The sequence below is a fragment of the Miniopterus natalensis genome, chromosome 2, assembly GCF_054644295.1.
Source record: "Miniopterus natalensis isolate mMinNat1 chromosome 2, mMinNat1.hap1, whole genome shotgun sequence".
NCBI lineage: Eukaryota > Metazoa > Chordata > Mammalia > Chiroptera > Miniopteridae > Miniopterus > Miniopterus natalensis.
In genome coordinates, this window is record NC_142082.1 from 102,061,536 (window position 1) to 102,077,158 (window position 15,623).

Genomic DNA, 15,623 nt, shown 5'->3' on the forward strand with positions numbered 1-15,623 from the left:
GAGGCTCAGCCCCAACCACGTTGTGTGAGCTGTTGTATGGGTACTGGCAAGGCAAGACAATACATAACCAAACTGTCAGGAAACAAGCAGAATCCTACAAAATATCCTGCCAATCACAAAGAAAACAACCCAACTGAAAGTAGAATTGGGAGAGTGAAGTGAGAACACAAATGCTAAAGAGGAAAAGAAATAGAGAAAAGGATATTACTGCTAATAGTGATGAAAAATAAATAATAATGAACTAAAATAAAAAGTAAAAAATAGAAAAGCTACTGGGAGATAAAAAGGGCAGAGAAAAGAATCTGAAAGAAGGGTGAGCAAAAAATTAAGGGTAGAGCGTAGGAACAGGAAAATAGTTGAAAAATAAAAATACAATTAAGAGACAAACAGAAACAAACAAACAAAAAGACGGGAAGATAGAAGGGAGGAAAAGAAAGAAAAAAGTGTTATGCCAATGAAACAAGAAAAGAGAGAAAGAGAGATAAAGCAAGGGCAGGGAGGGAGTCCAATAAGAGACATGGGGGAAACAATAGAGAAAAGCAGTAAACTTATTGGTTATAATGATAATATCCCAGTATTTAAGCAGAGAATATCAAGCAAATCTTGATAATAGAAAAAAAAAAACCAAAAAGCAAAAAACAAAAACAAAAAACAAGCAAAGCAAAACAATTTTTTAAAAAATTAATTAAAAAATTCGCCTGGCCGGGCGTGGCTCAGCGGTTGAGCATCAACCTAGGATCCAGACGATCAGGGTTCGATTCCTGGCCAGGGCACATGCCCGGGTTGTGGGCTCAATCCCCAGTCGGGGGCATGCAGGAAGCATCCGATCAATGACACTCATCATTGATGTTTCTATCTCTATCTCCCCCTCTCCTTTCCTCGCTGAAATCAATAAAGATATATATATTTTTTAAAAATTAATTAAAAAAAACTCTAGAAATTTTTTTTCTTTTCTCTTTTTTCTAAAAAGAAAAAAAAAGTCAATCAGGTGAGCTTCATCAGCGCAGCTTATGCTGTCTGAGGCTCACTGTTTTGTACGTTGATTTTGGTTCTTCCAGGAGGTACTTGTATCAGCCAATTTCAGGAGCTGTCTAGATTTGGCTCTGGTGTCCTTTGGTAGTTGGCTGATCTGCTGCTCTCTGTAGACCACCTCCACCTGTCAGCTGTTTTGCCTCCCCCTTGTGTGCCTGGTCTTATTCCAGAGTCGTCTGAAGAGAGTCTTTAAGGCGCAGGCTAGCTAGTGTAACTTGGGATATTGCTCCCCTTACTGATGGAAGCAATGTTCTCTTGTACCTTTTTACATCCTAATTGAAAAAGAAATTCTCCCATCACAGTTAGAATAAAAAGAACGTATCAGCTTCTTGTAAAGACTTTAAACTACTAACTATATTCACAAAGGAGAAAAGAAAGTAAGTTTACATTGTTGATGAGTGAGCATTCATTTGAGCCAACTATTTTCAAAAGAAAATATTACTATTATTAGTACAGATAATAGCTAGCTTCTCTTCTAGCACACATAGAATATACTGCAATGAGCAGTATAAATTAAACTGAAAACTACAACTGTGATTATTCTCTAGTTTATATTGTGATTATAGAAAGGGCTGATGGGATACAGAATAACTTTTATTAACTACATTAAGTCCTTATTACACTGTTTAAAACTATATTACTGATAGAACTAGTTGACTATATAAAACTGACTGAATAGATTTGGTGATGGATTTCCTTCTGTATTATGCAGCCACACAGACTATTCTGTGAGTTTTGAGAGCATGCAGTTTGCAGAAACTGACAGGGTTAATGATTCTGTCTTTTCTATTCTTGATGTGCTAGTAACCTTTGCTCTGATTGCTACATGCCCAACAATCAGAGTCAGTACATGGCAGAGCTAACTCACATGGTACAGACTATATTATAGACACCAAACTAAATGTGTGCAGACTGCAGATGTCTGGCTTTTTAATCATGCTGACCTGTATGTACAACTTTTGTACTCAGAATACAAGTGATCCAAGAAGAAGTGGTTCAGTCCTGTCCTCATGTCCAAACAAGCGACCCAATGCTGCCTGAGCCCGTTCCTTTGACTTCCTGTTGTGCCTTTTTTATTTTGAAAGGCAAGGGTCGTATCTGCTCAACCCAGTTTTACGGCACTTCATTTGCCTACTGACATTCCCCAGAAATTATTCACCAATAATAATACATTCCCAAAGCCAAAGAGGAGCCTGGGTTTCCTCAACTCCCAACCTGTCACATAACCTTGTAGAGCTACACTGCCTCACCACCTCTTATAGTTAAGCTTCAGGTGAAAGTTGTGATGCAGCTGGTAAAAAACTGTGTAAGATTTACTCAATAGCGTGTCACTGGGATAAATGCTTACATTTTGCTATTTAGAGCATAGTCCACATGTCTGCCCCAGAGACAGAAGGCAGAGTAAAACAAGACTGGATTAGGAGTTGAGGACGTAGGTGCTAGTTCCAGTTCTCCACTAACACTGTACAACCCTGTACAAGTTTTGTCATCAAGCTGGGCCTGTTTCCTCATTTGAAAAACAGATTTGCTCCCTCCGTTTCCCTCCAACTCTGATACACTTTGCTTCCATTCAGCTCAATACTCAGCTGGCTTTCAGACACTACCACATTGGATTCATTGGCTCTCCAAATATTTTGTGCCTTCTTATTATGCTTTAGTCAGTGGAAGAACAAAGAATAAAAAGACAGAATAAAACAAAATCCCTTCCTGTCAAGGAATTAATGGTTTAATAAGACAGACACATAAATAAAGTTACAATCCAGTGTAACTTTACAAGCACTACATTAAAGGTATTCCTCATACCTGGGAAATTAACACACAACTAAAAAGGCTCTTTTGGGGGTGGTGGTCATCGCAGGCCCTGGGGCAGCACATCTAGCACATGAAAGCTGCACCATAAACATTAAATGGAGTTCCTATTGAAGGCTTAGGAGTAGTATTTAATTATTTTTTTAAAATCATCTAGTCTTTGCTAAATAGTCTCAACAACTAAATAATACCTATCCCAGGGGGAGGGGAGGGATGAAGATTTATGTCTATGGGATAACATAATGATATATCTGAAAGTTCTGCTAACTTTTGTAGAACATTCAAAAATAAGATATAATAGTTTGTTTTTTGTGGGCTACAAAATGGCACCTCAAGGCATTGCAGGTGGAAGCTAGTATCTTGTTCCAACTGAAAAGTCAGATTAGACATATATGTTGAGATTTCTCTCCACCAAGGTTTTCACCATTGGCCCCTGTCTTGTGTTTCTCTGCTGTGAAAAGAAACCTCAAAGTCAGTAAAGATGAAGAAAAACAACCTATCGTGAGTGGGAATACAGAGAAGCAAAGTGGTAGCGAGCTAAAGAATGATCCTTGCGTCACTTTTACCTCTCTTTCTCCTGGTACAAGGGAGGAGGGTAATAGAGGCTCAAAAAAAAAAAAAAAAAGCTGCTGTTCTGGAACCTTCCACCATTTATTTATCTTTACTTAAGTTGATTTTTATGATCCATTTGTCCTTCTTTAGTTTGGATTTTTAAGTAATTTAAATAAATTACTGAGCTGCTATTAAATGTAAAATATTTTTAACATATATTCTTACTGTATTTTCAAGTTCCTTTATGGCTCTGGTGTCCATATAACCAGATACTCAGCACATTTGAGGCTGTAAAATATATTTTGTATTTGAGTCTACATCTGTTTTATATTCCTTTGTTGTGCCTAAAAATTTACTCTAGTGCATTTACTAATCCAGAAACCTCTGAGATGCTTTTACCAGGAACTACTGTCTTTCTCTGTTTTAACCAGACAAAACCAGCTATTTAATAAAGTTTTTACATAAGTGGAACCTGGGAGATCTAGACTAACATCTTCATTTTACAGTCAGAGACTGAGACAAAGAGACACATAACCTCCCAGATCAGATTTGCCAAGGATGAGTAAATACTACAATCTCAATCCCTGACTTCCACTAGTGTTCTGCCTATAACATTCTGATTTGTAAATATACCAGCAAGCCAGGGCTACTTCATTTCTGTGTCTTATCAGGATATAAACACAGCCAAGGGAGCAAAACCTGTGTGTCTCAACGCCCAAGCACTCCTTGACTTATGATTCAGTGTCTATTCCATTCGCTCTCCTTTCCTTTACCCTCCCAATACTGGGCTGTCTAATAAGCACTTGGCCATCTGCCATGAGTGCTCAACTCTTGACTATAAAAGGAATAAATAGGTCTATATTTCCAAGGTTCTCTTTACAAAAGATATTTTATTATTTTATTAAAGAGATAGTTTTGTCTGGCCCCTCAACTCCTGATCCTACCTTGTTGCTGTGTGCATAAGCTTCAGATCCCCTAATCTGATTCTGTTCTGCACTTTGATATACAAGACTTTTGTATCATGACTGGCCTTGGGTTAACCACTGTAGAATCCCAGATATCTGTGTCCTTCCAAGGCCAGGCCAGGGAAGCATTCTACTGACCATGGTTCAGCATGGCACCTGGTAACTAAAATCCCATTTGATATCTGCCAGGAAGCTGTGCATAAGACTGAATATACATGCAGTCTCTAAGGAGACTTAGAGAAATGCTGCTGTGTGGGGGTAAGGTAAAGAAAACCATTGTTTAACATGATTGTTGGGCCAAGAGAAAGAGACTATCTCCTTTCCCCTGACTTGGAATTACTGGTAATGTACTGTTCTTCTTAGGTCCTAGCAATGTTAAGCATATTTCTCAATTAAAATGAGACATTTATAAGAACTAGGGTATGAGTGTATATGTGGTGTTAGCTCCTTTATAGAAAATCATTGCAAAAGCTGTAACTTTGGGTGGTGGGCACACAATGCAACATACAGATCATGTATCACAGAAATGTATACTTGAAATATATATGATCTTATTAACCAATGTGGCCCCAGTAAGCTTAATTAAAAAAAAAAAAAAAAAAAGGCTATGTTAATTTGAACTGGAGGATTGAAGAAAAAGAAACGAGTCTAGGTAAGGAGAATAAACAGGAGCTTCTCCTAAGGTTTCAGATTCCCCCAAATGATGAAAAAGACCTGTATTTAAAATATCTATGACAATACTAGAGGACTATACATGATAGATAATCTCCAAAGTTAAAAGGCAATACAATCAGATTAAAGGAAGTTACAATGCAAAAATATGACAAAAAGGACTTGGCCATCAGTGTATGTCTGGAAAACCATAAAGGGAAGACTCAGACAATTCATACTGAAGAAATACAAATAGCAACCAACCAAGAGATAAGAAGATCCCCATCTCCCCAGCAACAGGATAGAACAGAAATAAAATACTACATCCCCCTTACCAAACTAGCAAAACTTAAGTGTGACTCTATCAAGTATTGAAAAGATAAGGAAATAGTATTTGATGGACATGTAAATACCACGTAAATTGCCCATCCAAAGGGTAATACCTAAGACTATCATGTCCTTGACCTAGTATTTCCACTTCTTTATCTAAGAGAAACATTCTCATTCATGCACAAAATTCATGTACACGAATGTTCACTGCAGTACTTTTTGTCAGGGTGAAAAACTGCTCATGACTAGCAATAAGGGAAAAGCAGCTGTTAAAAGTGACATGCTAAATATATATGGAGTGATCTCCAAAACACAGGGATGAATGAAAAAGCAAAGTTCAGCATAACAGTATACCATTTGTGCAAAAAATTACTATATTTTCCTGTGTGTGTATACACACACACACACATACACACACAAAGACTACCAAAGGATGGGAAGAAATATCCCAAACTCATAACAATGGTTACTTCCGTGGAGGATAGGTGAATGTCAAAGGGAACTTTAATCTCAAATGTTTTCAAGTATTTTTAAAAAGAATATATACAGGTATTATTTCTATAACCATTATTTTAATTTAGTGCAGACAACTAGAAAATACTGGCTGCATCAATAAAAAACCATTTCAGGAGAAAAAAACAAATAAAGTCAACAATGGGCAAAAAATTGATTTTTTAAAAATAAATAAAGGCACTAATATGGCCATCCAAAATAATTACAACAAACATCCATGGGTAAACTTCCCGATTAATATAGTAGCTAATATTTATATAATGTGCCAAGCACTGTTAGGTGTTTTACACATATTAACTCATTTAATTCTTACAAAATAAGATAGAAACTATTAATATTTCCATTCTATAAGGAAGAAACTAAGGCACCGAGAGTTAAGTAAACTTGACCAACACCATATAGTCAGTTTATGGCAGAGCCTGAAGTCAAACCCAGGCACACTGGACCCAGAGTAATTGTTCTTACCCACTATACCAGTCTAGTAAAAGAAAGCAATGTACAAACTCAGTTGCTATTTTTAACTAAAAAGCTAAATATTCAAAAGCACATCTAAAACAAAATAACTAAGAAGACTGAAAATTAAAATTAAAAAAATGAAAATATACCAGGCAAATGCTAACAAAAAAGGAAAGGTACAGCAATATTAATATAAGACACAATAGAAACTCAAGTGAAAAACAATAAAATACACAAAGGCAAAGACCCATTTGATATTGAGAACTTTTATCCTTTTTTGTAGAAGATCCAACATTCTTGTCTAAGAAACAAAACAAAAATATAAGATTTGCACTATAAAATTAACAAGTTTTAACTGACAGTATTTTTAAATTTGTACAATGGAAGAATGTATTCATTTCAAACACACATGGAAAACTTGTTTTAAAATGGCCATGAATTAGGTAACACAAAAAGTCAACAAGTTCCAAAAAGTTGAAATTACACAGTAAGTGTAACACATTAAATTAAAAAAGAACCAATTAAATTAAAAAGGAGATGCTGATAAGTCCTGTCTGCAGCGTTTTCACCAGTGATTCTGAACCCCTGCTCTGTTTTCTGATAAGGACCTTGGGGTACTTCAGACCAGGCCTAGACTGCTTTGATGGTGCTCCAAGGAATCCAAGTCAGTACTGATCAAAACTGGAATGGCAGATCTCCAGACTCAAGAAACAATGCACTGGCCATCCTACAGCCAACAAACACATTCACTAATTAAGGATCACTTCTGTCCAAAGAGTGGGCAATAGCCTAAAAGGGATTAACTCTTGTACAGCTAGCTGAGAACTTGGCCCTAATAAAAGAGAATACAAATCAATATGCAGACATGAAGGAGAAAAGATAGGCAAAGAGTGAAGAAAGAGGATGTTTAAAAGTACTTCTTTTGAGAGGAGGTTGGGAAAGTGTAAAAAAATAGAAACAGAAAATAATTATATAATACTCCTAAAAGTATCATTCAGGGGGAAAAGGGAAAAAATTGCTAATAAAATGAATAAAATACAAATCATATATTTAATAAAGTATAAATCATATATCTAATATCTTTTATATGTAGAATATAAAAGAACTCTCAGAATTCAATAAAAATATCCCAGACAAGGAAAAGCTAAAGGAGTTCATCACCACGAAACCAATATTACAAGAAATGTTAAAGGGACTTAAGAAGAAGAAAAAAATTAAAACAAAAATATGAATAATAAAGTGGCAAGAACTACGTAACTGTCAGTATTACTATCTATAGTAAATGGATTAACTGCTCCAATCAGAAGGTATAGGGTGGCTGAATAGATAAGAAAATAAGACCCAGGGAACATAAGGGACCCACTTTAGATTGAAAGATGCACACCAACTAAAAGTAAAGAGATGGAAAAGATATTTCACGCAAATGGAAACAAAAAAAAGCTGGAATAGCAATACTCATATTAGACAAAACAGACTTTAAAACAAAAGGCTGTAACAAGAGACAAAGAAGGACATTCATAATGATAAAGGGATCAATCCAACAAGAGGATATACCCCTTATGAACATTTAGGTATCCAACACAGGAGCACCTAAATATATAAAGCAAATGTTGATGGACATAAAGGGAGAGATTAACAGTAATACAGTCATAATAGGGGACTTTAACACCCCACCGAATGGCTAGATCCAGGGAAAAAAATCAACAAGGAACAGTGGCCTTAAATGGCATATTAAACCAGGTGGCTCAGTTGGTTGGAGCGTCATTCTGTACACCAAAAAGGTTGAGGGTTTGGTTCCCCGTCAGGGTACATACGAAAGGCAACCAACTGATTTTCTCTCTCACATCAATGTTTCTCTCTCTCTCTAGCTCCCTCCCTCCTTCCTTTGTTCTCTTCCTTCCTCTCTCCCTCTCTCAGATCAAGAAAACATATCCTCAGGTGAGGATTAAAGGAAAAAAGGTGAAAGGATTAAAAAGTACAAATTGGCAGTTACAAAATAGTCACATGGATGTGAAGTACTGCATAAGGAATGTATTCAATAATATTGTAATAACTATGTATGTTGTCAGGTAGGTACTAGACTTATTGGGGGATCTCTTCGTATGTTATATAAATGTCTAACTACTATGCTGAACATCTGAAACTAATATCATACTGAATGTCAACATAATTGAAAATTTTAAAAACTGAAAAATTGAAAATAAAATTAAATACAAAAACACACTATCCAATTAAAAATAAGAACAAAAGACTTGAACAGATACTTATGAAAGAAAACAGATGGCAAATAAGCACCTGAAAGATGTTCAACACCATTAGTCATTAAGGAGATGCAAACCAAAACCACAATGAGATACCACTACATACCCAAAAGAATGGCTAAACTTCAAAAGACTGGCCATACCAAGTGTTCACAAATATCTGGAGAACCTAGAACTCTCATACCCTACTGACAAGAATGTAAAATATCCTAATCACTTTGGAAAACAGTTTGGCAATTTCTTAAAAAGGTAAACATACACTTATCCAGTGGGTCCAGCCATTCTACTCCTAGGTATTTATGCAAAATAAACAAAAGCATTTGCCCACACAAAGACTTGTACATGAATGTTCACACAGCTTTGTCAAAACAACCCCAAAATCCATCAACAGGTGAATGGATAAACCAACTGCACTACTCATAGAATGGCTTATACATGCAACAACATGGATGAATTTCAAGATAATTATGCTGAATAAAAGCCAGACCAAAAAATTTATATACTGTATGATTCCATTTATATTACTATAATATTGTAATTTATAATAAGAAATATATACTTGGTCTTCATCCCCGTTTTTGACAAAGAGCTACTAAAACCCTTGGACTTTCTTATTCCAAACCTGGAATTGTGATTAAGAGTGATAATTTTGATATTCATAACAAGTCCCTTTCTATGTCACCTAAGTATATTAATGAGGTGACTTTTGGAAGGCCCCTAGGGTCAGGGGCTAGTACCAGGGAACCTGCCATGTGATTAGAGGGTTGGACCATCCAGTCCCACCCACCCCCCACCTAAGGGGAGGGGAGAAGCCCTGGAGATTGAGTTTAATTATCAATGGCCAATGATTTAATCAATCATGGCTATATAATGAAGCCTCCATAAAAACCAAAGAGGATGGGTTCTGAGAGCTTCCAGGTTGGTGAACTAGAATACATCCTTGTATCAGAAGGGTGGTGCACCCCAAATTCCATGAGGATAGAAACTCCGTGTTAGGGAACCTGCCATACTTTGTCCTATGTACTTTTCATTTGTTTCCTTTAACATCCTTTTTAATAAACCAGTAATCTAGTAAGTAAACTGGTTTCCTGAGTTCTGTGAGCCACACAGGCTAATTAATCAAACCATTGTAGGGTGTCATGGGAACCTCTCAATTAAAGCTGAATGGAGCAGAGGGCAGTCTTGTGGGACAAAACCCCTATCTGTGGGATCTGATGCTATCTCCAGGTAGAAAAATGTCAGAACTCAGTGGAACTGCAGGACACCCAGCTAGCGTTGCCAAATTGCTTGATGTGTAGAAATCCCACACATCTAGTGTCAGAAGTGAAACAGTGTTGCAGTGAAGTATTGAGAGTACAGGAGACACACAAAGGAGTGTTTTTTCTTTACAGTAACATTTTGGGAGATGCAAACTAATCTGCAGTGACAGAAAGCAGATAAATGGCTGCCTGAAGGTGGGGGAGAGATGGGGGAGAGACGGGGGAGAGGGATGACAAAGGGCCGTGAGGAAACTTGTGGGTAATATTTTTTTGTGGCCATGGTCTCAAGGGCTTATGTCAGAACTTAGACTGTACATTTTAAATAGTGAGAATTTATTGTATGTCAATTATGCCTCAGTAAAGCTGCCTAAAAATAGGTCAGTGGAGGTGGGTAAAAGATAAGAGCAGAAGATAAATCAGTGGATCACTGAACATTTATTTACTGTTTAGATTCTAACACAATGGTCAAGTAGAAATAACTATCAGTCACTAAATATCAGAACAGAAGAAACAGGTATAAAAAAATAAATTTAGCAACTACAGAGGCACAGCTCCAAAACAGTATTTACAGAAGGCCACAGTTAATAGCATTACAAAAACAGCAAGCAGAAATGCTAACTCAATTCCTTAAAAAGGTTTTCCTGCTACAGAATTCCCTCATCTGAAGGGAGTGTGTCCCCACCAACCTATCGGAGAGGGTACCACTGCAAACCGTCTGAACACAGGTAGCTCTTTTCCGAGCGGCAAGGGCCTCTGGCACAGCAGCCAGGCGAGTCCACAGGGAAGTGGACGGAGCGACAGGCAGAAGCCCCAAATTCTTCAAGAGCTGAGCCCTGGGGAGGTCATTTAATCCCACTAAACACAAGTCCTTATTGAAAATACATAAGCAGTATCTGTCTGCTTACCTCGAAGTACTGTGATGAGATGATACGCTTGAAAGCCATAAAGTGGAACACAAACACTACACATCATTCCTATGAAGAAATAAATACTTACTTGACAAAAAATTTCACTACCTCCCTTTTCATTTTAATTAGATAAGAAGATGAAGGAACCAGTTACTGAAACCAAAACTGGCCTATAATCATGCTGTGCTCAATGTGAAAAGCTCATAAGCTGTTTACTACCTTATTATTACTTATAATTTATAATCTCCACTAAAAAAATTGTTAAATTAATACCCTTTTAAATAAAATGAAAAATGTTAGCTTATTCAAAGTACAATAAACATATGACTTACATTTTTACAAACACAACCTTAAAATTAAGCTAACTGCATTTTTTTATAACATAAAATACATCAATAAACACTGAGAAGCTAAAACCTCAATAATACTTTAAGAGTTACTATGGGGATATGACTTCCTAAAAAACACTGATTTTTTAGGTACTCAAAATCTACCTGTTATGACCTATGACCTCGAGGTTTCATTCTCAAAGAGGTCTAGTTTTTGTTTCTAATTATCTAGTTAAACGTAAAAGTCTTTTCAAAAACTAGTTAGCATCTTTTTTTTTTATTAAGAAAGATATAGGGCATATTCTTTTCTATCTTACTCTTCTGCATCAATTATTTGAGAATGGCATTCACCAAACAAATTAACAAGGAAAATCCAAAATGCATTAAAAATAAATTTAAGTTCCTAGGTTAAACAACAAATCATAAGACACAAAATTAAATGATTGGTCTAGTATGTAAAAAAACCACTGTTACCATAACCTGAAATATATCAAGCCAAACCATATGAAATTACCACTTTTACTGGTCAAAAATATCCAAATTTTGTCAATTCCATATGAATGAACAAAACAAAGTAAGATAAAGTCAAAATAGCAGTAAATCTGTGGAATTTGCCAATTGTTTTCTAGCATCCATGCTACTAAACTTGAGTTTCTGTGTTTTTAAAAACAAAAAGCAGCTTGATGGCAATACTTTTGACAACCAGAAAATGTGTTCATGAAAGTTAAGGTAAATTAAATGGTTATTTCAGTTAACTATTCCCAAATGTTTGAGCCATGAAATCAGGAAGAGAAATATCAGATACTGAAATATCTCGAATTTGCAAATTATGTACTTGACCTCAAATCATCAAATCTGGCATCCTATCAGTCCATTCTTCTGAACACATTTCCACAATGAATCATGATCACCATCAAAGCGGGTCAGTCAGGGTTTCTAGATAACTTTATAGAAAATCACCAAAGAAGTAAAATCATAAAGCTAATATTGATACATCAGTTAAAGATGATAAACAAGAACATTTTACGTACATAAGCATTTTATATACATTATATCATTTACATCCCACTACAACTTTATAGGTTGGTATTGCTCCCACTTAACAGATAAAGAAATCAGGGCTCCAAAAGTAACTCATCCAAAATTATATGATTAATAAGTGTAAGAACTTAAATTCAATACCAGTTCATTCAGATGTCAAAGTCTTTGGGGTTTTTGAGGTATAACCAATATATTAGTCTCAGGTATACAACATAATAATTCAATATTTGTATATACAGTTCATCCTTGAACAACACAGGAATGGGGTGCCAACCACCCACCCCTCCATAGTCAAAAATCCACATCTAACTTAACGGGGCCCTCTGCATACGCGGATTCCCAACTTCGGATGGAAAACACTTTTGCCCTCTGAATGCATGTTTCTACGTATAAATGGACCTGCGTAGTTCAAACCCACATTGTTCAAGGGTTAACTGTATTGTAAAATGATAACCACAATAAGTCTAGATAACAGCTGCCACCATACATAGTTATGAAAAATTTTTTTTCTTGCAATGAGGAACTATAAGATCTACTCTCTTAGCAACTTTCAAAACCACGATACGGTATTAACTATAGTCACCATGCTGTACATTACATTCCCAGGACTTAATTATTTTATAACTAAAATTTGTACCCTCTGACTACCTTCACCCATTTCTCCCACCTGTTACCCACCACCTCTGGCAACTATCTATCTGTTCTATCTATGAACTTGTTTTTTGTTGTTGACATTATTGTTTTTAAATTGCACATTTAAGTGAGATCAATTGGTATTTGTCTTTTTCTGTCTGACTTATTTCACTTAGTATAATGCCCCCAAGGTCCACTGATATTGCCCCAAATGGCAAGATTTCATTCTTTTTTATGGCTAAATAATATTCCATTGCATATATAATCCCATCTCCTTTATTCATTCATCCATCAATAGCACTTAGTTTGTTTTCATATCTTGGGTATTGAAAATAACACTGTAATGAACATGGGAGTTTAAGTATCTTTTCAAATTTGTGTTTTCATTTTCTTCGAATAAATACCCAGAAGCAGAATTGCTGGATCATACAGTACTATTTTTAATTTTTTGAGGGATCTTCATACTGTTTTCCACAGTGACTGCATCATTTTACATTCCCACCAAGAGTGCACAAGGGTTCCCTTTTCTCTGCATCCTCACCAACACTTGTTAATTTTTGTCTTTTTAATAACAGCCATTTTAACAGGTGTGAGCTGGTATCTCACGGTGGTTTTGATTTGCATTGCCCTGATGACTAGTGATATTTTCTTTTGCTTGTGCTTGCTGACCATCTATCTGTATGTTTTCACTAGAAACAATGTGTACTCAGATTCTCTACCCACTTTTTCGGCAGAGTGTTTGGGGTTTTTGCTATTAAGCTGCATGAGTTCTTTATATATTTCTTATATTAACCCCTTATCAGATATATAATTTGAAAATATTTTCTCCCATTGAATGACTTGCCTTTTCATTTTGTTGATGGTTTCCTTTGCTGTGCAGCAGCTTTTAATCTGATGTAGTCTCATTTGTGTATTTTTGCTTTTGTTGCCTTTGCTTTGGAGTCAGATCCAAAATTTTATCTCCAAGACTGATGTCAAGAAGCTTACCATTTATGTTTCCTTCTAGGAGTTCTATGGTTCAGGTCTTTAATCTATTTTGAGTTAATTTTTGTGCATGGTGTATGACGGTAGTCTAGTTTCATTGTTTTGCATGAGGCTGTCCAGTTTTCCCAACACCATTCACTGAAGATACTATCCTTTTCCCACTGCATGTTCTTGGCTCTTCTGTAGTAAATTAATTGACCATGTAAGTGTGGGTTTATTTCTGGGCTCTATTTTGTTCTATTGATCTGTATCTGTTTTTATGCCAATACCATACTGTTTTGATTATTATAGTTTTATAATATAGTTCTTTATGTTTTTTGTTTTTCTTTTTCCAGGAGTGCTTTGGCTATTTGGAGTCTCCTGTGGTTCCATACAAATCTTAGGATTTTTTGTTTTATTTCTGTGAAAAATGCTATGGAATAATTCTTCCAATTCAATTCAAAACCAGTTCTCTCAGATGCCAGTCTTACTTTCCTACTTTTTTTTTTAATCCTCACCTGAGGAATGTTTACTGATTTTAGAGAGAGAAAGGGGAAGGGGGAGATGGAGGGAGAGAGAGAGGGAGAAAGACAGACAGACAGACATCAATTGTTTGGCTGCCTCCCATACATGCCCCAACTGGGGATTGAACCTGCCACCTAGGTATGTGTCCTGACTGGAAATGAAACCAGCAACCTTTTGGTATATGGGCTGATGCTCCAACCAACTGAGCCACCTGGCAGGGCAGATGCCAGTCCTCTATCAGCATCACCATTTGCATATCCTTTGTCTGTTAGATGTTCTGAGTATTGTTTTTAAAGTTTTTAGCAGTTCATCAAGATTTGATCCTCCAAAAGGTACAAACTTCCAGTTATAAAATAAATAAGTCTTAGGGATGTAATGTACAACATGACTATAGCTAACAGAGTAAATCCTAAGAGCTCATATCACAAGGAGAATTTTTTTTTCCTTTTTTCTTTTCTTCTTTATTTTTATTATATCTATATGAGAAGATCGATGTTAGCTGAACCTATTTTGATAATCATTTCACAATATATGTAAATCAAACCATCATGCTGTGCACCTTACATATAGTGATGTATATCAATTATTTCTCAATAAAGCTGGAACTAAAGATTATTATCCTTTTTTACAAATGATAGGAATGAGGATCAGGATTTTAAGTAGGTTTTGCTCAAAAGCTTAAGACTATATTTTTTTTAGCATTTGAACCTAAGACTTTCTATTAACTGCACTCCCTCTACTATATCACTCTGCCATACCAAATATGCAGCACCAACTGATATGACCACTAATATTCCCTTACTTTCCTTTTATTATCTGCAGGGTTTATATTGATAGTCTCTTTTCTGATATTAGAAATTTCTGTCCTCTCTCTCTTCTCTTTTTCCTAATTAGTGTGACTATAGGTTTATCAATTTTATGAATCTCATAAAAAAACCAGCTTCTGATTTCACTGATTTTTTTTCTAGTTTTCCTGTTTTCTATTTCAATGACTTCTGCTTTTTATTTTCTTCCTTTGCTTGCTCTGGGTAGAATTTGATCTTTGTTTTCTAATTTCTTAAAGTGAAAGTGTAAATTAAAACTTCTGTTTTCTAATATAAGCCCTTAAATTTCCCCACTTGCAGAACTGCTTTAGGTATATACCATGAATTTTGATATGCTGTATTTTCATTTTCATTCAAATCAAAATATTTTCTAGTTTCCCTTGAGACTTCCTCTTTGACCCATGGGATTTTCAAAATGATGTATTTAATTTCAAAATATTTATATTCCCAGTTATCTGATACTGATTTCTTGCTTAATTATTGTAGTAAAAGAATACAGATATATTCCTGAAAAATTATCTGCAAAGTAAAATTATGGAAATTAAACTCACTTTTCCAACAATAAATTAATG

At 35.6% G+C, this 15,623-nt stretch overlaps 1 protein-coding gene across 2 annotated transcripts in view; it reads right to left on the bottom strand.

Annotated features, from left to right (window-relative positions):
• WASF3 (WASP family member 3) overlaps positions 1-15,623 on the bottom strand; it is a 116,704-nt gene that overhangs the window by 53,875 nt on the left and 47,206 nt on the right. Inside the window, exon 3 of one of the 2 annotated variants that reach the window (XM_087814444.1) lies at positions 10,734-10,802. The exons of the other annotated variant lie outside the window; for it this stretch is intronic. The gene's annotated coding sequence lies outside the window, so the exon portion shown is untranslated. The remainder of the gene's footprint in view (positions 1-10,733; positions 10,803-15,623) is intronic. 2 annotated transcript variants of the gene reach the window in all.